At 45.1% G+C, this 26,848-nt stretch overlaps 1 protein-coding gene across 1 annotated transcript in view; it reads right to left on the bottom strand.

Annotated features, from left to right (window-relative positions):
* Positions 1-26,848, bottom strand: part of fndc4b (fibronectin type III domain containing 4b) — a 271,124-nt gene that overhangs the window by 31,469 nt on the left and 212,807 nt on the right. The window lies entirely within an intron of this gene.

Here is a 26,848-nt window from a genome sequence, read left to right as displayed (position 1 = left end):
AAGTTACAACACTCATGTGTCCTACTGCAGTTTGCAATGTAATTACATATTTTCACATGTTCAGGACTATTTTTGAGTCAGCAACTTGAAGGTTTTGGTCAGCTTTTGCTAGTTTTCCAGGTTGGCATGTATGGTCTAAAGTCAAATAACCGACTGATCATCACCATCTAGACTGATCAATGAAGCATGGCCACTTAGGTGAGATACCCCAGCAGGAGTCAGTACATTCTGAGTAAATGGAAAAAAAAACAGAAATAAAAAGCTCGCCCCACTTGCATCAGGCTGTCGATCATAGCCAGTGATGTCATATACTGATATCATCATTCCACCCATATGTGTGTCTTTCCTACATTAGTTTTAAAGGGGTGTTGTTAGGAATGTCTGGTTTGCAAACCAAAAATTATTACATGCAGCATTTTTACAATAAAAGCATTTGTGAGTACTTCCAACGGTAAAAGTAGTCACTAGGTTTGATACTTTGAGCTGGAATTAATTTATACCCAATCTTTTCTGGCTTGCTGCACCTTTAACTTACAACTAAAATAATAAATTGCACCTGAAAACACTCGGTGAGGTCTTCCCTCTTAATTCCATGATTTCATCAGGAAAGCTTCTGTCTACACTTAGGTCCCTTTGGGGACAAAACTGGCTTACGAAGGCAAAGAGTTATTGGAAACAATTCTACTTTTATCTGATTATTCAGATGGTGCAGAATGAACTGTGTTGAGATTTTCCATTTGTGACGCACTTGCCAGAATAGCAGGTTCGTGCCTTTGACATTTTGTCGCCTACGCCTGCACACCCACATTTTATTCTGGAAACCTTGCTGCTGAGAATCTTTGTTCACTTGTACCTCTTATCAATAGTATTTTAAATTTCTCTCTCAATATCCATGATTCACTGTAAACCCTGTTTATATTGAATAACTTGTTAAAAGGAACTATATTCAAACAGAGACCTACCATGTCTCTCTGCCTTAGGATTTCCAGATATTGTATTCTCATATTAAAAAGGTGTTATTACATTTCTGCAGGGTGCAGTTGGAAGATGTAAGACTGAGAGTGGAGACATCAAAGGTAAGAGGTGCTAGTTGTTACTTGTATCACTAATATGTACTTACCCACAATGGTCCCCACTAGTTAAACATACATTTTCTGAAGGTTATAGGTCAGATTCCTCCTAAGCAGACATTGAGGATACTTTGATGATAACGGCACAGTAATTCTTCATAGTTACTTTTGAACCAAGCCATACAGTAATTGTGCAGTTACTGCTAAACCATTTGAATTCCTTCCGAATAGTTTTTATACTAAGAGACACAAATGAAGCAGAGTTTAACACCTCTTTCTTTATTAGATAACTATTTAGTCACAAATCTGTCATTTTTATTCAGATGCATATGAAACTGCTGTAATTCGTAGAAATACTAGGATTCATCATCACTGATTATGGAATCATAAAGGAATTTTAGCACTTGTCAGCAGTATTTAAAAATTATTCTATTTTTGAAATGTTCCTTTAAATATAATATGCGACAGTTTGGTTTGCCCACCAATTTCTTGCATTTACAGCCAAACATTAATATATGAACATGCATTCAAACATACAATTAGGAGGGTGGGGGAAGACCATCATGCCTGTCAAGCCTGCCCCATCCAGACATGGTGCAATACACACACCACTGACTCAACCACTATTCATGTAACTTCCTGGAAGAAAAAAATACAGAGAAAGTAACTTGAGGCCAATTCAAGAAGTTCCTCTCTGACTTCCCAAGTCAATCAAGCAAAGATCCAGGAGACCATGGGAACCCATAACTCCTCCAGCTAACTAGCAACTTACTCTCCATGACGGAAAACATCCTATTCACTTAAGAACTTTACAAATTCCCTTTTAAAGGACTGTAGTGGATCCAGATCCAATGCTTGTTTAGGCAGTCTGTTCCAGAGGGCAATGACTTTCTGCAAAAATAAATACTTCCTGGCATCCAGCCTAACTCTTTGCCTACTTATTACAGGGGTGAATTTCCATAAGGGTTCTCTCACTCGTCCCCTGTAACTTTGGCGGGAGAAGTGTGGAAATTCATCCCCTATGTATGCATGCACTCTAGTATTATCATCCCTATTCATCGTAAATAACTTATTCAACCAGGCTGGGTCCAATCCCTGCATCGTTTTAAAAACCTCAATCATATTCCCTCCAAACATGCATTTCTCTAAAGTGAATAGCGCTAACTCACAGACTGTTCTTCATAACTAAGAGCTCTTAGACTCATTATCATTGTGGCCACTTACCTCTGGACTTCTTCTGGAACCTGGTTATCTTTCGCCTTGTGGGGGGATCAAAACTGCATACCATACTTCAAGTGTGAATATACCAAAGCCTTATATAACCTTGGTAAAGTGCTTTTCATTTTGTATTATCTTCATTTGCATTGTTCCTCTGTTGAATTCTGTAAACATCCATTAGTTTTAGCCTCATGTGGAACAGGGGCACTGGACTGACAAGAACTTCTCCTTAAGCACATTTGTTTCACAGTGTTCTGGCATCCTTTTATACCAGAAGGCCAGATTTTCTGGTTTTTCCCTAGTTTCTGGATAACATTAGTTCATTCTCATTACAGGCTTGGATAATTCAACCTCCTGCTCTGGACATTTAGGCTTCCTGGATCTCTTAGCTAAGAACTTCCATTTGTTATATTGTTGCTATCACCACAGCGGGACCTATAGAATCAAGGATTAATTTCAAGCTGATTCAGGTGCTGTTAATTATTAGAAATGGGTTTTCATTTGGTGGCTTTGGTGGTGAATTAATGCATGAAAGAGAGGAAATGTTGAGATTTTTTGGTCAATATTCTCCCATAAGTCTTTGCTGAGATATTCAATGGGTCTTGGTTCCCACGGTACCTTGCAGAAGTTGCTATTCACATATGATCCTTGACCATAAGTGTCAGCAGGTTATTTGACTGTGGGGACATACCAGTTATACCCAATCCTGTCCTCTACCAACATCCAAAGGTGTACACTTCCAATAGGGGTTGTTGGATTATGATCAAAAGTGGGAACCTTGACTGATTTTCCCCTCCTTAACCCAGGAATATTGACAATGATTATAGCACACTGGCACACATCAAAGTCCAGGAGTACGTGCTGTGGGACGCACTGAAGCTAGGTGCGACCTATGCAAAGGCTCTATGGCGAAAGGCCACTGTGTAAGGCCATCCCACCTTGTATTTTACAGCATGTATTATGAGATATGTTTAAATTGTAATATTGGAATCGTACTGTGTACGATCCATGTTGTATTGTTTTGAATTGTATTGCCTTGGAACTGTAGTATCTTTAAATTTTATGATGTGGAGATGCCGGTGATGGACTGGGGTTGACAATTGTAAACAATTTTACAACACCAAGTTATAGTCCAGCAATTTTATTTTAAATTCACAAGCTTTCGGAGATTTCCTCCTTCCTCAGGCAAATGTTTCAAGAGCTCCTTGAAGCCTACGCATTTATACATATAGAACAATACATGGTGTTTACAGACTGCCCCTGCAACTGCCCGTTGCCAAGGCAATCACCGTGTTCAGACAGAGAGGTGTCACCTGCAGAACCCCCGAATACACATTCAACAAAAAAACAAACAGGGAAAAAAAACAGAGAAAAAAAACAGAGAGAGGCAGAAACATCCGGAAGGCAGAGAGAGCCAGCAAATGACCCATTATATTAAAAACAGATAACATTTGTTCGCTGGTGGGGTAACGTGTAGCGTGACATGAACCCAAGATCCCGGTTGAGGCCGTCCTCATGGGTGCGGAACTTGGCTATCAATTTCTGCTCGACGATTTTGCGTTGTCGTGTGTCTCGAAGGCCGCCTTGGAGTACGCTTACCCGAAGGTCGGTGGATGAATGTCCATGACTGCTGAAGTGTTCCCCGACTGGGAGGGAACCCTCCTGTTTGGCGATTGTTGCGCGGTGTCCGTTCATCCGTTGTCGCAGCGTCTGCATGGTCTCGCCAATGTACCATGCTCTGGGGCATCCTTTCCTGCAACGTATGAGGTAGACAACGTTGGCCGAGTCACAGGAGTATGAACAATGAGACAATCGACGATCCGGAACAGCAGACAGAGGGATCCGCGGTACAGCAACCGAAGAGGAAAGAGTCAAACTGGACTCCTCCGGAGGGTCGCTGCCATCAGCTGGACATGTATGCTCAAGCTGTCAGGAAATGCGTCAATGCCAGATTCATCAGCCGCACTCAGAAGACAGTCCAGAATGTCACCCGAGCACAACGCAACGCCATCAACGCTCTCAAGACCAACCGCAACATCGTCATCAAACCAGCGGACAAAGGAGGAGCCATAGTCATACAGAACAGAACAGACTATTGCAAAGAAGCATACCGACAACTGGACAACCAGGAACACTACAGACGGTTACCCGCAGATCCGACCAAAGAACACACCCACCAGCTCAACAAACTGATCAAGACCTTCGATCCAGACCTTCAAAGCATCCTACGCATTCTCATCCCACGTAATCCCCGCGTGGGAGACTTCTACTGCCTCCCAAAGATACACAAAGCCAACACACCCGGACGTCCCATCGTATCAGGCAACGGAACCCTGTGTGAGAACCTCTCTGGATACATCGAGGGCATCCTGAAACCCATCGTACAGGGAACCCCCAGCTTCTGTCGCGACACTACAGACTTCCTACAAAAACTCAGTACCCACGGACCAGTTGAACCAGGAACACTTCTCACCACGATGGACGTCTCGGCACTATACACCAGTATCCCCCACGATGACGGCATCGCTGCGACAGCATCAATACTCAACACCAACAACAGCCAATCTCCGGAAGCCATCCTACAACTCATCCGCTTCATCCTGGATCACAATGTCTTCACCTTCGATAACCAGTTCTTTACCCAAACACACGGAACAGCCATGGGGACCAAATTCGCACCCCAATACGCCAACATTTTCATGCACAAGTTCGAGCAGGACTTCTTCACTGCACAAGACCTCCAACCAACACTATACACCAGATACATCGACGACATTTTCTTTCTATGGACCCACGGCAAGGAATCACTAAAGAGACTACACGATAACATCAACAAGTTCCATCCCACCATCAAGCTCACCATGGACTACTCCTCAGAATCAGTTTCTTTCTTGGACACACGAATCTCCATCAAAGACGGGCACCTCAGCACCTCACTCTACCGCAAGCCCACGGACAACCTCACGATGCTCCACTTTTCCAGCTTCCACCCTAACCACGTCAAAGAGGCCATCCCCTATGGACAGGCCCTGCGAATACACAGGGTCTGCTCAGACGAGGAGGAACGCGATGGACACCTACAGACGCTGAAAGACGCCCTAGTAAGAACGGGATATGACGCTCGACTCATCGATCGACAGTTCCGACGGGCCACAGCAAAAAATCGCATAGACCTCCTCAGGAGACTAACACGGGACGCAACCAACAGAGTACCCTTTGTCGTCCAGTACTTCCCCGGAGCGGAGAAACTACGCCATGTTCTCCGCAGCCTTCAACATGTCATCAATGAGGACAAACACCTCGCTATGGCCATCCCCACACCTCCACTACTCGCCTTTAAACAGCCACCCAACCTCAAACAGACCATCGTTCGCAGCAAACTACCTAGCTTTCAAGAGAACAGCGTCCACGACGCCACACAACCCTGCCACGGTAACCTCTGCAAGACATGCCAGATCATCGACACAGATACCACCATCACACGAGAGGACACCACCCACCAGGTGCATGGTTCATACTCCTGTGACTCGGCCAACGTTGTCTACCTCATACGTTGCAGGAAAGGATGCCCCAGAGCATGGTACATTGGCGAGACCATGCAGACGCTGCGACAACGGATGAACGGACACCGCGCAACAATCGCCAAACAGGAGGGTTCCCTCCCAGTCGGGGAACACTTCAGCAGTCATGGACATTCATCCACCGACCTTCGGGTAAGCGTACTCCAAGGCGGCCTTCGAGACACACGACAACGCAAAATCGTCGAGCAGAAATTGATAGCCAAGTTCCGCACCCATGAGGACGGCCTCAACCAGGATCTTGGGTTCATGTCACGCTACACGTTACCCCACCAGCGAACAAATGTTATCTGTTTTTAATATAATGGGTCATTTGCTGGCTCTCTCTGCCTTCCGGATGTTTCTGCCTCTCTCTGTTTTTTTTCTCTGTTTTTTTTCCCTGTTTGTTTTTTTGTTGAATGTGTATTCGGGGGTTCTGCAGGTGACACCTCTCTGTCTGAACACGGTGATTGCCTTGGCAACGGGCAGTTGCAGGGGCAGTCTGTAAACACCATGTATTGTTCTATATGTATAAATGCGTAGGCTTCAAGGAGCTCTTGAAACATTTGCCTGAGGAAGGAGGAAATCTCCGAAAGCTTGTGAATTTAAAATAAAATTGCTGGACTATAACTTGGTGTTGTAAAATTGTTTAAATTTTATGAAATAAAGTATATTTTGAAATATTAAAAAAACGATTATAGCACGCTCATGGCCTGCCTGGCTGAGATCAGCTAATCAACCTGGAATCTTCCTGTCTGTATGGTCGACTACTTGCTGGATAAATTCACTGCTTCACTGTGGGAGGCTTGAAAAATAGAATTCAAACTATCGATGCAGAACAATTCTGTAGTTACCTTCAAAACAGCCTGAATATGCACACAGGAAAAATCTGGCCAAAGAGGACCAGAGGTGAGTACTTATTAGTCACGTAACTTGTCCATTGAGGTATAGTCTCCTTCAATTATATCAGCATTTATAAAAACAAATTTTTCCTTTCACTCTGGGGGAGGACGCTGAGGACTGATTGCATTATACACAAAGTCATCCATTGTCACATGAGTACACCAAAAACATTTGCTTCATAAGTTGAATTAATCTACTAGAGAAATAATATCTTGCACAAAGTATTAATCATTTGTAAAGCCCTTCCAACCTGAGCATATTAATTTCATAAAGTGTGAAGATGAAAAGAAAAATTCTGAATGCTGGAAATTGGAAATAAAAACAGAAATGCTGGAAATGCTCTGCAGGCTGATCAACATCTGAAAAAGAAAGATTGATTAATGTTTTGAGTTCTGGGGAAAGGTTATACCCAAATATTAACCCATCTTTTCCTTCAGTAACTGATCAACCTTTCCAGAATTTACTTTTGCCAATTCTTTCCTCTTCTCTCCCAAAGAAGTTGAATCCTGCCGGGGTACGGTTCCAGAATCCTGCCGGGGTACGGTTCCAGAATCCTGCCGGGGTACGTTTCCAGAATCCCGTTGGGGTACATTTCCAGAATCCTGCCGGGGTACGGTTCCAGAATCCTGTTGGGGTACGGTTCCAGAATCCTTCCGGGGTATGGTTCCAGAATCCTGCTGGGGGACGGTTCCAGAGTCCTGTTGGGGTACATTTCCAGAATCCTGCCAGGGTACGGTTCCAGAATCCTGTTGGAGTACGGTTCCAGAATCCTGTTGGAGTACGGTTCTAGAATCCTGTTGGAGTACGGTTCCAGAATCCTGTTGGAGTACGGTTCTAGAATCCTGTTGGAGTACGGTTCCAGAATCCTGCTGCGGTATGGCCCCACAGTCAATGGGCACCATTCAGTCCAAATGGACATTTTTGATGTGCGACCCCAGACAGTTATTGTTGTCAGTCTATCTGATCACAGAGTTGCATCACAGACTCATCCACACAAGCTCACTTTCTAGGCGAGTTAGTGGATAACGATCAGGAGCTGAAACACTAACCGAGTTCCCCTTTCCCAATCCAGGGGCACTGAGTCAAGTTGTAGCATTCCTGCTGCCCTGTTGGCTGAGATCAGCTAGCTCAACACGAACTGAGAACACATCCTGGGACCTGCTGATCTTTGTAGCTCAGCTAATGCTGGCTTTAACAACTGTACCCTCAGGGAGCTACATTTTCTATATTTAACAAAAGGAAAGTTTAGACAACCAGAAAATTCTCTGCAATTGGGCTGATTTTTTTTAAAGCCTTGTTTGTTGGAAAATCATTGGTTGGTCAGTTTTTAACATGGAATGAAACACAGCACTGACCAGACATTTCTAATAACCATATTGACATAGACAATCAAAAAAGTATTTCTGAAGAAGAATTGAGGAGATTAATTTCCTGAGGGATGATTCAGTCATGACATATTGGTGCCTTCAATCTCATTTTGCAGGCATACCCCATTCCATTTTCTTTTCCACTGATCCATTAATGAAGGTATAATGCTAGGCCCAGTGGTCCTTGACTTCGTTTAATCTTCCCAACTTTCTACTTAAAATTGACCATTTTTCCAGAGGTGAACTGTGCTCCATTGACAATACTATAATGGCATAGGAAGAGAAAATAAATTGCACAGACACTGAACTTAATAGGGCTGCAGATGTCAGTAAGTAGGTTATTTGATAACAAGTTGTGGCTTCATTATGAGACAAACTTCTAGAAAAGCAGATCAACACAGAATTTGCTCAATATTATACTGAAAACTGCATGCTTGTTCACAATACAGCAACTAAACATATAACATAACGAAATCTATGACATATCAAGCCATTGGGTTTTATGTCATTGAAGAAACTTTGAAATGGGGCATTAGATGGAACACCATGCGACACTAGAACATTCCACCTTAGGGGAGAATAAAAATTGACCCCATCTTGCCACATCACTACCATAACAAGAAAATGCGCAATGTACAATGTACTGCAGTGTATATTGGCTTCAGGTTGTTTATCTTAATCTTCATGGAAAATTATTCACTGCAGCAGTCTGTTCTGGAAATGGGCTGTGATCAATTTAAGCCCTTTCTAGCATAGTGCTGCTTTGAGTCTGTGCTTGTATTGTCAATATTTATATTGCTTCTAAATTGCGTCTTTCCTTACTTTGTCCATGAAGTCAACGGGGGGAATTTTAACCCCCAAGAATGGGTGGACTGGGGACGGGTGGGCAGTAAAAATAATCGATTTTTGGTGGCCGATCACAAGCCAGCTCCAACGCACCCACTTCTGGATTAACAAGGGTTCGTTTGGAAGCGTGCGAATAATCTACTCACTGCAGTTGCAGCCTTAATTATTTCAGGCAGGTGGGTAGTTATATCATCAATTAATGTCCTTATGAAACGTAAAGTATGTGTTTTTCAATTGAATTTTACTTATCTTTAAATTTACCATCTCCAGCATGAGTTTCCTGGGGCTCGTGAATCTCGCCAGTGAAATGAAGGCGAGATTGAGCTGCAGTTCATGTGGGTATTTAAAGTTGTGATTGCCCCATCTGAACAAAAGCTCAGTTATTGCAGCTGGCATCGCAGTTCCCTCTGGCAAACATTTAGCAGAGAGTTCTCCTGTTGATACAACTTTTTCAAAACTTTGGAGCCTTTCAAACTGACAAGATCAAGATGGCGGCAGGGGGCGCAATGGGTATGTTCAAGAAGACATTGGAGTAGGAAGAAAATGATTATACCCAGCAGCAACATCATGCTGTGTTGGCATCTGCAGCTGCACAAGACAGAGGTGTGCGACAAAGATCTGGAGAACAGCAGAGAGAAGAACTGAATGGAGAACAGTGGAGAGGGGAGCAACAGAGGGGCCACCGGAGACATCTCCAGGGTGTCTCAGTCGTCTGCACATAAATCTATACGGCAGGTGACGGATGCGTTGTTTGCCAGGGTGTCTGCATACGTGAACTTCCCCTGCGACAACACTAGCTAGAATGAGCAGGCAGTTGGTTTCGCCTCTCTGGCTGGCTTCCCACAGGTGCATGGTGCCATCGATTACACACACGTGGCAATCCGAGGACCACCACATGAACCAGGGGTTTTCATCAATGGAAAGGGGTTTCACTCCATCAAGGCATAGCTGGTGTGCGACCACAAGAAGAGATTTATGCAGGCGTGTGCCAGATTTCCTGGCAGCTGTCATGATTTGTTTATACTGCGGCAGTCCAACATTCCAGACCTCTTCCAACCAGGAGACAGACTTATGGGCTGCTCGCTGGAAACAAGGGAATCCCCCTTCAAACTTGGCTAATGACACCTGTGAGGAACCTCACCAATGAGGCGCAAGAGCGATATAACCAGAGCCACATGACCACCAGGTGTGTCATTGAACAAGCTATAGGCATGTTGAAGATGTGCTTCAGGCGCCTGGATAGGTCTGGAGGTGCGCTTCAATACTCACCAGCGAGGGTCTCCAGAATCATCATGGTGTGTTGCGTCCTGCATAACATAGCGCAGCAGAGAGGATTAGAGGTGGAGGAGGATGAAGATGTTCATCAATCATCCTCTGATGGCGACAACATTGAAGAACAGGAGGAGGAGGAGGAGGAGGGGGACGATGAGCAATATGAAGATGGGACACCCATCGTCAGACCAGCCGTGTACGTTGCTGCCCGGGATGTCGGAGATGTCCTCATATCTCACAGGTTCTCTTGGTCAGAGTGGGAAAGAAAAACAGTAAAATACAGTGGCCGGCTCCCACCACCACCACCACCACCAATCCCCCCACTTTGCACAAAACAGTCCTTTAACCATGCATGCATCCATTGTACACCAGCTCAAAGGGTCCCATCATGTATTGGCATTCAACATGAAGCAAATGAAAGGGCGAGTTGGCACTCGGGACACAATTATGGGCAGGACATGGAAGTGGTGCTAATCAATACATTTTATTTGCCAATATAAAAAAGGAGACTTCACAACATAACATTTCTTCAAGCAACCTTCTACATATTCTTGGTGAACCACAATTGCTTGAACTTACGCTTCCTAATGCTTCTATGTGGTGCATCCCCTGTGGCTTCAGCAGAGGTAGAGGCAGGCTGCTCAGATCCCTGCCCTGATTGTTGAGATGCTTGTGGTTCATGGCCTCTGCGTTTTGGAGCCCATGAGGGTCCCGCCAAGGACTGCTCCACCTGCACCTGTACAGGGGCAGACTCGGCCGTTGGGAGAGGAGGCAGCATTGTGGGTACTGGTTGGGGGGAGGGGGGACAACGGGTGAGATGTGGGAGTGCTTTGAGTGGAGTCCCCACTTCAATGTCCCCTTTTGCCATCATCCCTCCTGGGCCAGGGCCACATCACTCCCACCACTCTGATGGAGAGCAGCTTGGTGCAAATCAGTGACGTGTTGTAAGGCCATGGATAAGGTACCTGTCATCCTGTTGAAGGTGGCAGACATCTCCTGCAAGGCCCTGGTCATGGCCTGCATAGACTCATTTGAGAGCTGTGCTTGAAGCTCCATGGAGGCGGCCACTCTCTCCATGACAGATATTCTCGCAATTACCTGTGACAACAATCCACTAATGTTGGAGTTGGACCCCTCCATCCTCGCAAAGTTGCAGCTCAACGATGGCCCCCGGGGTTCAGCATCTGCGTCCAGCTGAGCAGAGCTTGGAGAGGGGTGCGCCCTCTGACGCGGACTCTCCGCAGCTGTGAGTTGTGAATCACCAGTGAAAACCCAACTAACTGTCTAACAGGACCCACCGAAGTGCGAGTATTTGTGCTGGTGCATGGCTGTATGTCCTGTGACAGTGCACCCTCAGAAGAAATGAGCTCCTCTGAGGAATCGTTGTCATGCATAGCCACAGATTGTTCTTGTACGCATGAAAGCCCTGGAAGACAAAAGATAGTGATGTGAATTAGTCATGTCAAAGTAACAATCTTGCCGATCACCATACTCAGTCTTCTCATAGTTCACTTAGTCATTGACGAAATAAAATCAACATGTGTATGAAAGATGTTTAAATTCTGTCACCAGGCATCTTTGAGTTCCCAGTCTCTCCATCTATGATTGAGAGGGATGCAGATGTGCCACTAATCTCCATGGCATCTTCCTCTGCACTATTTGTGGAGGGCCACCACCAGTCCTCTCTCTCTCCAATGTGTTTTGCGCTCTCTTCTCCTACAAGGGGCGAAATAACAGACCTGTGAGTGACTGAAGGTCACCCAATGGATGCAGTGACTATCATACAGATGCATCACATTGCAAAAGGATTGGGGTGAATGGCAGTGGTGGATGGAATCATTGGGAGGTGAGGAAGTGGATAGAAAGTGAAGGATGGGTGCTGCTGAAACTTAAGTGGGTGTGAGGAGTGATGCGATGGAGTATGCTTGAAAAGACAGAGTGAGAGGGGGATGTTGTACACCGCTTTTCCTGACCTGGTTAGATCATTAAATCGCTTCCTGTGCTGCAACCAAGACCGGGCACTAAGCTCCTGCTGCTCACCTCTGCTGCCACCTCCAGCCACGCCTTCTTGATGACAGAACCAGGATTCTTCCTCCCATTGCTGGGGTAAATTAGCTCCCTCCTGGTCCTCACTTCACCCAGCAATACTTCAAATGAAACATCTGTGAACCTGGGTGCTGGCCTTGCTCTCTCTGAATTCACAGCTTTACTTCCACCTTTCTCCTCTAAAATCCATTTTTGCATTGGTCCTTTAAATACTGGAATTTAGACTGCATCATGCATCACGCCCACTGCACAGCTGGGAGATGCAAAGCCCGGAAGAAAAAATTTATTGCTTCAATTAAGTTGGGATCACAGATTCCGACCTGCTAACTTCACTTCTGGGATTCGCGTCCGATTAACATTCCCCCACTCTCTTCCCGGCTCCAAGTTAAATTCCAGGCCAATGTGTAAGCTGTCTTGGTACTGTCAGTATGTAGCTTGTAAGAAATGTTGATTGCAGGCTAGTACTATGTAATGGAGCATCACTGTGCAGTATCGTGGGGTGCTGAAGCATAGGTTTGGTCCAACCATTATCCCTGAATTTCTTACAACAGTTGTGCTGAGGAGGAAAGTGCTGCTCTAGAGAGTCAGGGAATAATCACAGGGCAGTCATCCTAGGGCCATTCTTATATACCTTCTACTGATTGGCTAAGGCTGCATTGATAGAGGCCTGAAAGCAGTCAGGTACTTGTATTTGCAGCCAGTTTGTACATTGCCTGGGAGTTAACTGAGGTAAAAACAAGGAACGTGGTATCCTTAAAAAATAAAGGAGTAGTTAATAGGGTGCAATGCACATTTAACATAAAAATAACCCATCCGTGCATACATCTCACAAAATGGTGATATGGCCAAGCTGTCGGCCTTCACAAAATCCTGACACGAACAGCACTCAGATAACTAGTGCTTAAGCCAGAGCTTGCATGCAGCAGGAATACAAGAACTTTTGCAACTGCACATATTGGAATACGAGCAGTTAAGCATCATACATAACTTCTCCTGTTTCTGAAACTCTGACCCAAATCAGTCTTGTCTCGTGAAGCTTTGTCCCTTGTACGTAAACATTCAGATATAGCGCCTTTAATGTACTAAAACATCCCAAGGTGCATCACAGGAGCGATTTTCAAACAAAATTTAACACCGAGCCACATAAGGAGATAGTAGGATAGGTGACCAAAAGCTTGGTCAAAGAGGTAGGTTTTAAGGAGCGTCTTAAAGGAGGAGAGAGAGGTCGAGAGGTGGAGATGTTTAGAGAGGGAATTCCAGAGCTTAGGGCCTATGCAGCTGAAGGCACGGCCGCCAATGGTGGAGCAATTAAAACCGGGGATGCACAAGAGGCAAGAATTGGAGGAGCGCAGAGATCTCGGAGGATTACAGGGCTGGAGGAGGTTACAAAGATAGGGAGGGGTGAGGCCATGGAGGGACTTGAAAACAAGGATGAGAATTTAAAAACTGAGGCATTCCCGGACTGGGAGCCATTGGAGGTCAGCGAGCACAAGGGTGATGGGTGAATGGGACTTGTTGCGAGTTAGGATATGGGCAGCAGAGTTTTGGATGAGCTCAAGTTTGTGGAGGATGGAAGAACGGCCAGGAAAGCATTGGTATAGTCCAATCTAGAGGTAACAAAGTCATGGATGAGGGTTTCAGCAGCAGATGAGCTGAGGCAGGGGCAGAGACGGGCGATGATACAGAGGTGGAAGTAGGAGATCTTGGTGATGGAGCAGATATGTGGTCGGAAGCTCATCTCAGGGTCAAATAGGATGCCAAGGTTGCAAATGGTCTGGTTCAGCCTCAGACAGTGGCCAGGGAAAGCGATGGAGTCGGTGGCTAGGGACCAAGACGATGGCTTTGGTCTTTCCAATATTTAGTTGGAGGAAATTTTTGCTCATTCAGTACTGGATATCGGACTAGCAGTGTGACAAATCAGAGACAGTGGAGGGTTCAAGGTAGGTGGTGGTGAGGTAGAGCTGGGTGTCGTCAGTGTACATGTGGAATCTGACGTTATGTTTTCGGATGATGTCACCGAGGGGCAGCATGTAGGTGAGAAATAGGAGGGGTCCAAGGCTAGATCCTTGGGTGACTCCAGAGGTAACAGTGTGGGAGCGGGAAGAGAAGCCATTGCAGGTGATTCTCTGGATATATAAGAATGGAACCAGGCGAGCAGAGTCCCACCCTGCTGGACGACGGAGGAGAGGCATTGGAGGAGGACGGTGTGGTCAACTGTGTGAAAGGCTGCAGATTGGTCGAGAAGGATGAGGAGGGATAGTTTACCATGGTCACAGTCACATAGGATGTCAGTTGTGACTTTGATAAGGGCCGTTTTAGTACTGTGGCGGGGCGGAAACCTGATTGGAGGGATTCAAACATGGAGTTGCAGGAAAGATGGGCACGGATTTGGGAGGTGACAAAACGTTCAAAGACTTTGGAGAGGAATGGGAAGTTGGAGATGGGGCGGTCGTTAGCAAAGACAGAGGGGTCAAGGGTGTTTTCTTCGGGGGGTGATGATGATAACGGCAGATTTAAGGGGGAAAGGGACAGTACCTGAGGAGAGGGAATAGTTAACAATATCAGTTAACATGGGGGCCAGGAAGGGAAGTTGGCTGGTCAGTAGTTTGGTGGGGATAGGGCCGAGGGAGCAGGAGGTGGGTCTCATGGTGAAGATGAGCTTGTAGAGCGCATGAGGAGAAATAGTAGATATTGAAGTCATGAAGCAGGCATTACTTGGAATAGGAGGTAGCCTTTTGACTTGGGTTGGAAATTGGCTGGGAGGTAGGAGACAGAAAGTGGAGATAAAGGCTTGGTAGGATGTGGCAAGTGATGTTCCCCAGGAATCTGTTCTGGAGCCTCAACTTTTCATATTTATTAATGGCTTGGATGAAGGATTAGAGAGTTGTACATCCAAGTTTGCAGATGACATTAAATTAGGAGGGACAGTAAATAGTGCAGATGGCAGCCGGCAGTTGCAAAGGGACACAGACAGATTAAGTGAGTGGGCAAAACTATGGCAGATGGAGTTCAATGTAGGCAAGTGTGAGGTCATCCATTTTGGACCTAAGAGTGACAATGCACCTTTGCATGACACTGTGCCTCTGAACCCCCACTGCTCTGTGAGAGAACAGAGTGTAAGAATGATGTGACAGTTTGTAAGTCCGTATCCATGCTTTCCTTCATGCTTAGCAAACTGGAGGAGATGGTGAAACCCACAGCCTGAGTGGCAGCAGCCTGAGCTTTCATCAGAGCTGCCATCACAGGCTCCATCACTGAAGGTCCTGCTGCAGTATGAATAGAGGTGACCACATGCATCATAGTTGACTGGAGTGATTCGATACCATGTGCAATGACCCCACATAAGTTGGAGATGAACTGCTCCACACCGTCTGACATTGTGCACAGACTCCCTGGCAGGCAGTCCAATGCATCGAATAATTACTAGTGCACGGCTACCAGTTTTCTTTTATAGACTGGGCCCTGGAAGTTTTCATCTGTGTCCTCTACAACAGGGCCATCCTTTCCACCTGCAGTTGCTCCTACTCACTTGTGTGCGGTGATTCACACTGTGCAGCCCCCTCTAACTCACTATCTACAGTACACGGGCTGCCAAATTCCAAGCTGGTGTTTGTTAAGGTCAGAGCAAGTGATAGTGCACTTTGGGAGGGTTCCCTCCTCAGCATTTGGTGCAGCTTGGCTTGGGACTTCTGATGGACCTGGAAAGAGGTGAGAGGGGCAAAGGTTAGCGGCTAGTAACAAGGCTAAGCAGTAGCAGATGAGAGGTAGTGCTGTGCACCACCAGACTGTCATGCAGTGTGTGAGGGAGAGAGTTCAATATAAGGAGAGGAGGTGGTCCAACACCCTGATGCACATGTTCTCCAGCCCTGCCATCTGCCATGCTAGGTGCCCTCCATCTCCCAATAATGTTGATGGTGACCTCCTCCATTGACGTACAGATGCCAGAACTCCTCCCTATCTTGCCATCTCCAACCTGTGGAGTGTGTTGCTGTACACCCTGTTGTAAGGTTGTGAAGATGCGTGAGGCAGTTTAACATAGTTTGCATGCTAAGAGTAAGAAACAACAGATGTGGGGGAGTCGTTGTGAGGGCAGTAGCAGATGCGGAGTGTGCAAGAGGAAGTAGAAGGAGGTGCAGTAAAGTTTGCTGCTGTGTTTAGATCAGCATGATGGGAAGTGGGGGAAGGAAGGATTGGTAGTGCTGGAGCTAAAGTATGGTGGTGTAGGGCTGAGCAGAGAGTAAGAGAGGTGTACCTTAGCATCTCTGGTGAGGTCACTGAATTTTTTTCAACATTGCTTGCAGGACCAGGGAGCAATACTGCTTGCATTGACATTAGCAGCCACCTTTCTCCACTGCTGATGCTCTATTTGCCTGGGCAATGGTGCCCAAAACTGGGAAAAGGGACAGTCTTTCTGCTGTTGACCTGCTCATCAAGCACCATCTGAACAACTGGGGGTCTGACTGCAGTCATCTTTTTGACTGTTTGAAAAACCAGCTGCAACATTCTCCATACAAGAAATGCATCTCTCTCTTAAGAGGTGCAGCCTGTCTTTAAATAGCAACATTTGCCTGGGAATTCTCCCCATCCCCTCCATGGGTGAGTTACCTATTGGGAGCACAGAACACCGGCAGTTCGCCCTGAATATTAATATGAGGCCTGACCCTGCTCAATATACACATAACATGAAAATTGCCCCCTATTTTTCTATCAGCTGTCCAGGGATTCAAAAACAGGTACAATATTTTCTTTCATGACGATTCAGGGCAGTGAGATACATTTCAAATCCTCCAGGTGTCATTTGACACACCTTTTACTCGATTGTTCAAAACTGCAACTTAATACTATATAGCATCAGCTATCAGTGACCAAAAATGAATACATGTGCTCTCTCATACTGTGCCCTTTGAACAGTCAGCTATCCTGGATCATAGCCTGGGGAAACAACAGGCCCTTCTCCTGATCAGTGGGCACTCAGATCCAGAATCCAGCACAAATGCCATAGCTACAATCTGCCTTAATGATGCCGTCCTCTCTCATGGTGACAGCTCATGTGACTTTTCTAGCCGACCCTCTCAGATGCCTGTTCATGTGGATGTTAGGATGCAGGACCAGGTTGCCCAAGCACCTGCAGTGGTGATGCAGCCTACTGAAGAGAACTCCCAGGACTCAGAAATCCTGTGACGAGAACCATCTTGATCCCGACATGCTCATGATACCAGAACACAGCCAACTACCAATGACATCACCTTGGCTCTGCACCGGGATAGGTTTAAGAACAGCACAGAGAGATGGCACAGTGGTTTTAAGAAGCTCACTGTTAACATGTGTGGACACAGTAAAACCACACTGTGTTATGAAGTCCAGTATTTTGAACAAAGTCTGATCTTTGCTATTTGTGTTTTAGAGGATGTTTGGAGGTCAGTTTGCTATGGGAGATAGAGCTCCTCCTACACCTTCGTGGTAAACCATTCCCTCCTTAAGCAGACCTCTTGTGAGTCATCATCAAGGGAATGGCATGGTCGGTAGACTCTAGTGGAAGGATACCTTCTAGTTGGTCTTCTCCTTTGGTGCAACCTTATCCTGTATGCCTCTGCCATTTCCTCTTCTTCCTGCTCCTGTTCTGCCTCTATCGTTAGGATATATATGGGAATAGCTATAATGAACTCCATAGTAAGGGCACTGTTGGGAAATAAAATAAAATAAAACCTGATGAAGGTGACTGACTGTTATGGAACGGGTTCACCAACAACAACAATGGTTGCATATAGTGACACCACTATTCCCGGCCAGAGTAGAGATGATTAGGTAATTCTCCCGTCAATCACGCCTGGAGATCGCACTGCTGTAAGTGACATTGATTTTATGCACTTAATTTGTATGTAACAATCCTCCACTCACTGCATCTTGCTGGAGAAATCACCTTGCTTTTATCGGGAGACTTTGCTGCAGTTTCGGTCATGAGTTCTGTTTCGTAGAGACCCTTTTTAAATAGACTCTGTAGACTTTTTTCTGTAGTGTGCTGTTTATACAGATTCTGTTTGCTGAGTAAACAGACTTTGTTTGCTGCAAAATACACTGTCTGCTGCGAGTCCTGCCATAAGTCCTGCCCCGCCTCCAACTCATTGGCTGAACAACAACAGTAGCAGCATCTGGATTAGAGTAGGTTTATGAAAGTTCGTTAGCAATACTTGCGATAATGTAGTGATGCTAATTCTCAGCTCCTGTCTGTTGACATGACAGTGTAACTTTCATATTGCAGCACACCAAAACAAAAAGCCACTGCTGCAATTCTACGTGAAAGGGCAACGTTTGGAACAGATAGCTTTCTCACCCAAGTGGAGAGATAAGAATAGCAAACAAGTCTGTTTATTAACTTGGCACAGCAGGGACACCCAGTGTGAGAACATCAAGGCAAATCTGATATGGGAAGGTGGAAAGAGAGCTGAGAACAGAGACACTGGTGTCAAAAGTGATACATAATTAAGGAAGAGACTTCAGAACAGCCAGGTTCTCAGTGATAGATGACTGACCAACTACACAAAAGTGTGTGTTGGGTGATTAAGTGTTCGGATAAGAGGTACAAGGCCTGAAGTGTTAGGCTGCAAAAAGGGAAACATCTGATTTAACATTTTCTGTGAATCAATGAGTGTGGGAACAGGAAGGAATGTGATTGTTGAGAAATGCTGACAGTCACATAACCATGAGAACGATGATAAGAAAAGATATAAAGTAGTGACTCTCCGCCTAGAAGGTGAACTGTGGAAATCCTCCACAAAAACGCCCCAGCTGGCACAGTTTCCTGGACAGAGTGCAGTATTATGATTGCTGTGTCCTATGCTACATAAGGTTGCCTCATAGCGTTAAGTAGTAAGAGAATCTCTTACTGTTATGAAATGTTGCTGCTTTGTTGATTTTGAAGTCTGTCACAAATAAAGCTTACATTGATTTTTATGTATACATCTATATATATATATGTAGATATATAGTCATGTCTGATTCGACAGGACTGAACCCAATTTACTTTTAGAGACATGGGCCCTGATATTTACTCGGGGCCATGAAGAGAGCGGTGGGGGGGGGGGGGGGGGGTGGAGGATTTCCAGATGGGAAGTACGGCTTTCTCGGACGTCCTGACGATTTTGACATCAGGGCGGGTCTTTTAAATTTTTTCAGTGGGTTTCCTGCCCGATTGACAGGCTGGTTGCCTGTTTGGACGGGAAAGCAGCTGGGGAGCGGATGCCAGGTAAGCCAGGGACATTGGGGGAGGAGGGTTGGGGCTGGACATCAGGAGGGGGTCGATCATCAGAGGGGAGGGGGTCAGTCATCGGATTGGGGGAGTGGTGTCGGTCAGCGGGGGGGGAAGTGTCGGTAATCAGGGGAGGGGTCGGTCATCGGTGGGGGGGAGGGGTCGGTCACGGGAGGGAGTTCGGCCGATCCTGTGTGTGGGATCGTGGCAGGTAAGTTTGTTGGGCCTGGAGGAAACACTCCTGCTCCCCCTGGCCCACAAGCAGTGCAATAAAGGCACTTACCTGTTGATCCGGGTCTTCTCACCTCCTCTTACGTGGTGTGAATCAGAAGGCCCGGGAATCCTGCCCCCAAGAGTTAAAAATAAAAAAAGCTGTCAAAATGGAGGCCCACAACCTCCTTAAAAGATTTTACTGACTGTCTCACCTCCTAAGAGCCGGTTGGTTGCCAGCCCCTCACCCCGCCTCCGTTAAAACTGGAAGTGGGCGGGTTGGGGTTGGGTTTTACATTTTTACAATTTTTACCTTCCCACCCGCCCCCAACCCACCCGTCTTTGGGGGTTAAAATTACCCCCATGGTAATTACTACCTAGCACAAAGGAAGATGGTAGTGGTTGTTGGAGGCCAATCATCTCAGCCCCAGGACATTGCTGCAGGAGTTCCTCAGGGCAGTGTCCTAGGGCCAACCATCTTCAGCTGCTTCATCAATGACCTTCCCTCCATCATAAGGTCAGAAGTGGGGATGTTCGCTGATGATTGCACAGTGTTCAGTTCCATTCGCAACCCCTCAGATAATGAAGCAGTCCGTGCCCACATGCAGCAAGACCTGGACAACATGGGCTGATAAGTGGCAAGTAACGTTCGCGCCAAGCAATGACCATCTCCAACAAGAGAGAGTCTAACCACCTCCCCTTGACATTCAACGGCATTACCATCGCCGAATCCCCCACCATCAACATCCTGGGGGTCACCATTGACCAGAAACTTAAATGGACCAGCCATATAAATATTATGGCTACAAGATCAGGTCAGAGGCTGGGTATTCTGCGGCGAGTGACTCACCTCCTGACTCCCCAAAGCCTTTCCACCATCTACAAGGCACAAGTCAGGAGCGTGATGGAATACTCTCCACTTGCCTGGATGAGTGCAGTTCCAAAAACACTCAAGAAGCTTGACACCATCCAGGACAAAGCAGCCCGCTTGATTGGCACCCCATCCACCACCCTAAACATTCACTCCCTTCACCACCGGCGCACAGTGGCTGCAGTGTGTACCATCCACAGGATGCACTGCAGTAACTCGCCAAGGCTTCTTCGACAGCACCTCCCAAACCCGCGACCTCTACCACCTAGAAGGACAAGAGCAGCAGGCAGATGGGAACAACACCACCTGCACGTTCCCCTCCAAGTCACACACCATCCCGACTTGGAAATATATCACCGTTCCTTCATCGTTGCTGGGTCAAAATCCTGGAACTCCCTTCCTAACAGCACTGTGGGAGAACCTTCACCACACGGACTGCAGCGGTTGAAGAAGGCGGCTCACCACCACCTTTTTAAGGGCAATTAGGGATGAGCAATAAATGCCGGCCTTGCCAGCGACGCCCACATCCCATGAACGAATAATAAAAAAAACAATTTGGCCAACAACTCCACGACAGAAAGGTGGGTAACAAATGTTTTCCCTGCCTAAAATTGCTGAAAGGCAGTTTGCAGAATCCTTTCTTAGTTGCACAGCTGAGAACAGATTTTTCTAATCGCTTTAGTCAAAGCTGGTGGTTCAGACAAAGATTGTGGACATTCAAAGCTGTGAACTCAACCAATTATTGGTTTGACATTCAGGCAGGTCACATACCCCTCTCTACAAGCTTAACTTAAGTCAGGTGCAATTCTGTTGTAAATTCTGGTGTAATTCTTCTGGTGAAGAATTTCTGGGGCAGCAGCTTTTGCCCTCATTATCCTGTCACTTGTATACATGCACCGCTTTGAGGGTGGGCACATCTTCTGTCAGCAGTCCCTTCTACTGGAATTTAGCGTGTATTTTAGAATGAGTGTAACTCTGATGTATCTGAATTATGCCCCAAATTCCAGACTACACCAGTTTTGCACGAGAAAAAAAAAGGATGACATTTTTGGCCCTTTGGGTTTGGATATGCATGTCTCTGTAATTAAATCATTTCAGCATTTGCAGAGGCAGAAACTGTATTTCTTTGCAGGTGTACCACCATTGTCCAAATCCTGTGTCAAACGTTGCCTGGTTGTTAAGCAATCAGTTGCAATCTGTGACAACTGTATAGCAACAGAGCAACAATAACAACTGCAGACAAAGACAATTTTTATCAAGTTAAATGTTAAGTTTGGATCCTTGGTAGAGGTGAGACATGGTATGTGGCCTCATGGTGCTGTTGTGTTCTTTCAATTTCTGGTTGTCTGTTTTGAAGGGGATAGGCTTCCATTGGGTAGGAATGTTTCTAATTTATCCTCATCCTAGCTCTTTAGAACTTAAGGCCAGATTGAGAAAAGGCCATTCTGCCCATCAAGTCCACTCCATCCAGAATCTACATGTGATTATTCTATCACGCATTTCATTTCCCAAGCCGTCCCCACAATTATCTATTGATCCTCTACTTTAAGGAACACTAAGCCCCTTTCTCTACTGAAAAAAAATCAATGTTGTTAATATCTGTTAAACCTTTAATCCTCCTTCTCAACAAGATTGATTCAACTCTCCTTCAAAGGTGTCAATTGATACCAAATCAACTACTTTCCCTGAGAGTTTGTTACACTATCCTGTGGGGGAAGTTTTTTGTAACCTTGCTTGAAGCTTAGAAATGTTATACTTGTGTCCAACGTGCAAAGCCCAAGCTAAATTGCCAGCTTACTTCAACCTTATTTTTAGCCTTCATTAGACATGTAGATGAAAGCCGGTTGTTAAGAAATCATAATGATGGCAGTGCTTATCTTAATCAAAAAGCCACTGCTTCTTACCCATCATATTTCTTAGCCTAGATTAAACTAGTCTATAAGATTATAGCTGCATTTAGGATTGTGAGTAAGAACCACTGCCATTTTGACTTGTGTCACAATTTATAGTGGAAACCCCAACACTTATCCCTACATCTTATTTAATTCCCAAGGAGCATCTGTCTATTCAATTCAGAATATTAGGAAATGAATATCTTGAATCTACACAGAATAAAATATTACTTTGACCCAAGGAAGCAAAGTAACTCCCAATATAGAGAGTATAAATTTGATTCCACTATGTTCCACCCTTTTGTGAATTCAGGAAGGCTAGCATGTGTTTATCTTGACTTGTTCTCTGACCTAGATCCAAGCTTATGTGGTACTTCTCATTATATTTAGTTCAAGGTCACATGACTGGAAATTAAGTTGTCATGACAACACAAACTGTTTCCATGTAATTTTGAAGGCTGAAAACCTAAATTAAATACGAGCATTTTTATATGTATTAACAAAGTTCTGCTCAATCCGAATCACTTGTGATGTTGAAACAGCTCACGGAGGTTAAAAACAAGGATGTTTTTACAATATGCTAATAGAAATTTAACAGTAATTAACTATGGATTTGCTAAACAAATCTGCAAAGATGGCATGACAAACTATTAATGCCCTTGAACAAATGCTAAGACATTACAACAATTTGGAATATACTGTCAGAATTTGTACTGGTAATTACTGCAGAAAAAACTTACTCCAAATGAGCAGGAGTACCTTTGTGGAAATTCACCCTCTACGTTGCTTCCTTCATTGGTGGAGGTGAATTTCCAGAGGTTCTAGTGCTCATCCACTGTAACTTTATCGCAAGGGGGTTGGAGTACAAGAGTAAGGAAGTCTTGCTGCAATTGTACAGGGCTTTGGAGAGACCACATCTGGAGTATTGTGTACAGTTTTGGTCTCCTTACCTAAGGAAGTATATACTTACCTTAGAGGCGGTATGTCAATGGTTCACTACATTGATTCCTGGGATGAGAGGATTGTCCTATGAGGAAAGATTGAGTAAAATGGGCCTACACTCTCTGGAGTTTAGAAGAATGAGAGGTGATATCATTGAAACATATAAGATTCTGAGAAGGCTTGACAGGATAGATGCTGAGAGGATGTTTCCCCTGGCTGGACGCTCTAGAACTAGGGGGTATAATCGCAGGATAAGGGATCGGACATTTAGGACTGAGATGAGGAGGAATTTCTTCACTCAGAGGGTTGTGAATCTTTAGGATTCTGTACCCCAGTGGGCTGTGGATGCTGAGTCATTGAGTATATTCAAGACTGAGATCGATAGGTTTTTGGACTCTAAAGGAATCGGGCAGGAAAGTGGAGTTGAGGTCGAAGATCAGTCATGATCTGATTGAATGGCGCAGCAGGCTCAAGGGGCCGTATGGGCTACTCCTGCTTCTATTTCTTATGTTCTTATGTTCTTATGTTCTTGTGTTCTTAACTACAAGGTTTTTATTTTGTTTAGAGTAAGTTTCTTCTGCAGTTATTACTAGTACCAATTCTCTCAGTATATTTCAAGTTGTCCACTTGTCCACCGTAATTTTGGTGGAAGAGCCGTGGAAATCCTGGAACAATGGTGTAAACTGTGTATACGTGTGTTTCCGGGGCTTCTGCTGCTCTTCCGCTGAAGTTACGTCAGACGAGCGGGAGAACCTTTGCCCCCTGCTAAGTGTTTGTAGAACATCAATTTTAGCAACTGATGAACAAATTAACTTGAAGGGGCTAACTTTTCACCTTGATTGCTGAGACTTTTTTTTAACTACCTGTCTCCCTTTACATGTAATGGCAGACCTGGTCTCATTGTGCCAGGACTCTGGATGGGTATTTAAATGGCATTTAGGAGTGAGAGAGGAAAGGGTAGAATAACTTCAAATTTCTTCAGCATTGTTTCTTGGATGGCATAGTGGGTTTAGGCAGTGAGTTGTTGAACCATACAAACCAGAAGGGTCAAAGGTTTGATATCTGGTCGGTGCCAAGTTAGCTGATTTCAGCCATGGTAGCAGTAAGGATGCTACAATTGACCTCACTGTTCCTGGTTTAGAGAGGAGTAAATTATCACAGTTCCTATTTCTGACCGGTAGCCAGTGGACCTGCTGGAAGTACATTTGTGCCACCATTAGGTGAGCTCAGGATTAGGCCTGGCTCTGATGCTCCCTGCATTTGAATACCGTGCTCACCCTCGTTGTTCAGACTTACAGATGAATAGTGGCCATTTGAACAAGGTACAGCAGGGCGACTGAGGCCCATGGGCCAATCCCCCAATAAGGAGTCAGTGAAATCAGGAGAGATGGAGGGGAAGGGGAAATAATTGGTGTTGAAAATTGGCAAGGGAAAAAAAAATCTATTTTCTGGCCTGCATTTAGTAGTGAAGTACAGATTTTTCATCAGCAGTAAATCCTTAGCATTGACCTGGTGGAACATTCAGCTCAGAGACTTATTCATTTTGACCTACAACTGTAGCAGGGAAGCGGGTACAGGAAATTGAATTTCTGCAGTCACACTTTTTTTTCAAAGCAGTGGCAGACATAAATCTGTTTGTGATTGCAAAACTGCAATCTTTTGCATATTGGACAGAAGAACAAGGTGCAGCCAGAGAATACCTTTCAAGGGGAGATATCTTGTGAATTTGAGGATAGTGATTGCTGGGAAACAGAATGATTTGGACAGATTGCTCTAGAGTTCCAATGAGGAAGCTGCAGATTTCAATAGTGCAGTGCTTGCTCCAGCAAGCATGGATCATCAGATGCCATTTAAATCTGTAATTACGGGAACACCAGAAGCAAAATGACATTAGTAAAACAACCTGTACTCACAACCGAATGGGAGTTACACCCTGAATACGATGGCACTATTGGATTCTGATTCTGACCAGGAGTCAAAATATCACCAGATTTTTTGTCAGGGATCTGTCCAGTGCTGAATCCGGACATGGGTCAATTTTAACACTTTCCTTTCACTTAGTTTTTTTTTGCAATTCCTGTCGCTCTAACAATCTCCTCGCAACCTCCTGGACAACAGCATAATGTATACTTTTTGGACTCTGCATGAGACCTGTCACTGGTAGTATTAATTTCATATTGCTTCTGCCATCCTGGATGAAATGTCTGTGTACCAGGGAGATATTTTGGGACAATCGGTGTGTTAAACAGGGAGGAGAATCGTAAACAGGGAGGAGAATCGGTGTGTTAAATAGAGAGGTGAATCGGTGTGTTAAACAGGGAGGAGAATCGGTGTGTTAAACAGAGAGGTGAATCGGTGTGTTAAACAGGGAGGAGAATCGGTGTGTTAAACAAAGAGGAGAATCTGTGTGTTAAACAGAGAGGAGAATCGGTGTGTTAAACCGGGAGGTGAATCGGTGTGTTAAACAGAGAGGAGAATCGGTGTGTTAAACAGAGAGGAGAATCTGTGTGTTAAACAGAGAGGAGAATCGGTGTGTTAAACAGAGAGGAGAATCTGTGAGTTAAACAGAGAGGAGAATCAGTGTGTTAAACAGGGAGGAGAATCGGTGTGTTAAACAGAAAGGTGAATCGGTGTGTTAAACAGGGAGGAGAATCGGTGTGTGAAACAAAGAGGAGAATCGGTGTGTTAAACAGAGAGGAGAATTGGTGTGTTAAACGGAGAGGTGAATCGGTAAGTTAAACAGAGAGGAGAATTGGTGTGTGAAACAGAGAGGAGAATTGGTGTGTTAAACAGGGAGGAGAATCAGTGTGTGAAACAGAGAGGAGAATTGGTGTGTTAAACAAGGAGGAGAATCGGTGTGTTAAACAGAGAGGAGAATCGGTGTGTTAAACAGAGAGGAGAATCGGTGTGTTAAACAGAGAGGTGAATCGGTGTGTTAAACAGGGAGGAGAATCAGTGTGTTAAATGGGGAGGAGAATTGGTGTGTTAAACAGAGAGAAGAATCGGTGTGTTAAACAGAGAGAAGAATCGGTGCGTTAAACAGGGAGGAGAATCGGTGTGTTAAACAGGGAGGTGAATCGGTGTGTTAAACAGGGAGGTGAATCGGTGTGTTAAACAGAGAGGAGAATTGGTAAGTTAAATAGAGAGGAGAATTGGTGTGTTAAACAGAGAGGAGAATCAGTGTGTTAAACAGAGAGGAGAATCGGTGTGTTAAACAGGGAGGAGAATCGGTGTGTTAAACAGAGAGGTGAATCGGTGTGTTAAACAGGGAGGAGAATCAGTGTGTTAAATGGGGAGGAGAATTGGTGTGTTAAATCGAGAGGTGAATCGGTGTGTTAAACAGAGAGGTGAATCGGTGTGTTAAACAGAGAGGAGAATCGGTGTGTTAAACAGGGAGGAGAATCGGTG

The sequence above is a fragment of the Heptranchias perlo genome, chromosome 5 (genome assembly GCF_035084215.1).
Source record: "Heptranchias perlo isolate sHepPer1 chromosome 5, sHepPer1.hap1, whole genome shotgun sequence".
NCBI classification, from domain to species: Eukaryota; Metazoa; Chordata; class Chondrichthyes; order Hexanchiformes; family Hexanchidae; genus Heptranchias; species Heptranchias perlo.
This window is presented reverse-complemented; position numbering and strand designations above follow the sequence as displayed.